The sequence below is a fragment of the Mustela nigripes genome, chromosome 14, assembly GCF_022355385.1.
Source record: "Mustela nigripes isolate SB6536 chromosome 14, MUSNIG.SB6536, whole genome shotgun sequence".
NCBI classification, from domain to species: domain Eukaryota; kingdom Metazoa; phylum Chordata; class Mammalia; order Carnivora; family Mustelidae; genus Mustela; species Mustela nigripes.
This window is the reverse complement of record NC_081570.1, coordinates 63,788,532-63,790,970: the sequence shown is the minus strand read 5'-3', so window position 1 is coordinate 63,790,970 and position 2,439 is coordinate 63,788,532.

Below are 2,439 nucleotides of genomic sequence, written 5' to 3'. Positions count from 1 at the left end.
AAAAAAAAAAAAAAAATTCCACATAATTAAATGTATTGTGTTTTATAAGTGGATGTCTTTTTCTTATTTAAGAAATGTTAAATTATCCATAGGTCGTAAAGGAATTCTTTTATTTTCTGTTTTAAAAGTTTTATAATTTTTCTTTCACAGGTAAATATTTAAACTCTATGGAATTGATTTTTTTTATGTGTGAAGGGTCCAATTTCATTTTTTGTTCAGTGATGAATCAATTGTTCTAATGCCTTTTATTAAACAATCTGTCATTGCCCCTGCCCTAAACTAATCTGCAATGCCAATTTTCTCATATATCATGTTTCTGCATTAAATAGATTTATTTCTAGACTCTTGCTGTTCTCTTGGGCTATTTATCCCTAAGACAATACAAAACTGATAATTGCTATAGCTTTAGAGTTTTTTTTTTTTTACTACCTTGTAGGGAAACATTTCCTAATTTCCCTTGTGGAAAACAGGCAACTTTATGATATTGATTTCTTTCATCCATGATCATGGTACGGTTTTCATTTATTTACATATTTTAATACCCTTCAATAAGAGTTTGTAATTTTATCCTCAAAAGTCTTTTGTATCTTTATTACTGAATAGTTTATATATTTTTTGATATTATGAAAGTACATTTCATGTTATATTTCTAGTTATATTTTGCTGCTATGTAGAAATGGTAAACACAGTAACTCAGTAGGACTTTTTAAACATCTATATACATTGTAAAATATATTTGTCAAATAATAACAATTTTGTCTCCTACTTTGTTGAACTTCATCAAATGCTTTTACTATAGTATTGAGATGATCATTTAATGTTTTCTCTTATCTGTTAATGTAATGAATTACATTTATTGGCTTTCCAATTTTAAGCCAATCTTGAATTTCTGGGATAAATACAATTTGGTCATGAAAATGTTCTCTAACTACATCTACATTTGGCTGGCTAAATAGCACTTCTTCCTTAATGTTCATAAGAGACACTGAGCTGTAACTTTTCCCTTCTCTGTGATCACTGACAGATCTCATATCCACATTGTGTCAGCCTCAACAAATACAAAAGGGAATGTCTTTCCTTCTCTACTCTGAGAATAGTTTGTGTAAGATTAGACTAATTTATCTCCTGAATATTTGATAGAATGTCAGTAAAACCAACAAAAATAAATAAATTCTGGTTTGGTTTCTCGGGTTTTGTGACTCTTTAGGTTTCTTCCTTATTTGTGAATCAACTTTGAGAAGTTAGAGTTGTTTAGGCATTTGCCTATCTCATCTCAGTCTCCAAGTTTTTTCTGGTATGAAGTTGATCTTAATACAGACTTTTTATTTCTTCATTTCCACTCAATGTGTAGTAACTGCCACCCTGTTTCCTTCTTAGAATCACTCATTTGTTATCTTTGTTCTCTGATTATTCTTTCCATTGTTTTGCCTGTTTTGAAGTAACTTATCTTTCTTAAAGAACTGACATTTGATTTGCTCTCCTCTTTATAGTAGCCTTTTCCTCCTCCACATCATTGATTTCTATTTTTATCACTGTTGTTTCTCTCTGTCCAATATTTTAAGGTTTTCTTGTATTCTGTGTCTAACTAAATATGTTGAATACTTAATTCACTAGTTTTCAGTTTTCTTACCCTTTTTTAAAGACTTGGTTATTATTTTAGAGAGGGGGAGGCGAAGAGGGAAAGAGAGGGAGAATCCTTTATTTTTTAAATTATTTTTATTATGTTATGTTAGTCACCATACAATAATGTCATTAGTTTTTCATGTAGTGTTCCATGATTCATTGTTTATGTTTAACACCAAGTGCTCCAAGGAGGGCAGTCTGTGCCCTCCTTAATACCCATCACTGGGCAGACCCATCCTCCTACCCCCTGCCCTCTAAAACCCTCAGTTTGTTTATCAGAGTCCACAGTCTCTCACGGTTCGTCTCCCCCTCTGATTCCCACCCCCTTCATTTTCCCCTTCCTTCTCCTAATGCCCTCCATGCTATTTCTTATGTTCCACAAGTAAGGGAAACCATATGGTAATTGACTTTGAGAGAGGAAGAACCTAAAGCAGGCTTCATGATCAGTGCAGAGCCTGATGCAGGGCTCAGTCTCACCACCCCGAGATCATGACCTGACCTGAAATCAAGAGTTGGCTGCTTAACCAACTGAGCCACCCAGGTGTCCCATCAGCTGTTCTTACTAATGGAAGCATTTCAGGCTATAAATTCTCCTCTAAGTAACACATTAGCTGCATACCACAAGTTTTGATAAATACTCTTTCAACTACTGTTCTGTTACAAATATTTCTTAATATCCATTGTTTCTTTTTCCAAAAGAAACCAGGAGTTTCTTACTGATTTTAAATTTCCAAACACTTAGCGTTTTTAAGTTCTTCTGTTATTAGTCTCTAACTATATGCACTGTGATCAGAAAATAAGCTCTGCTTGACACTA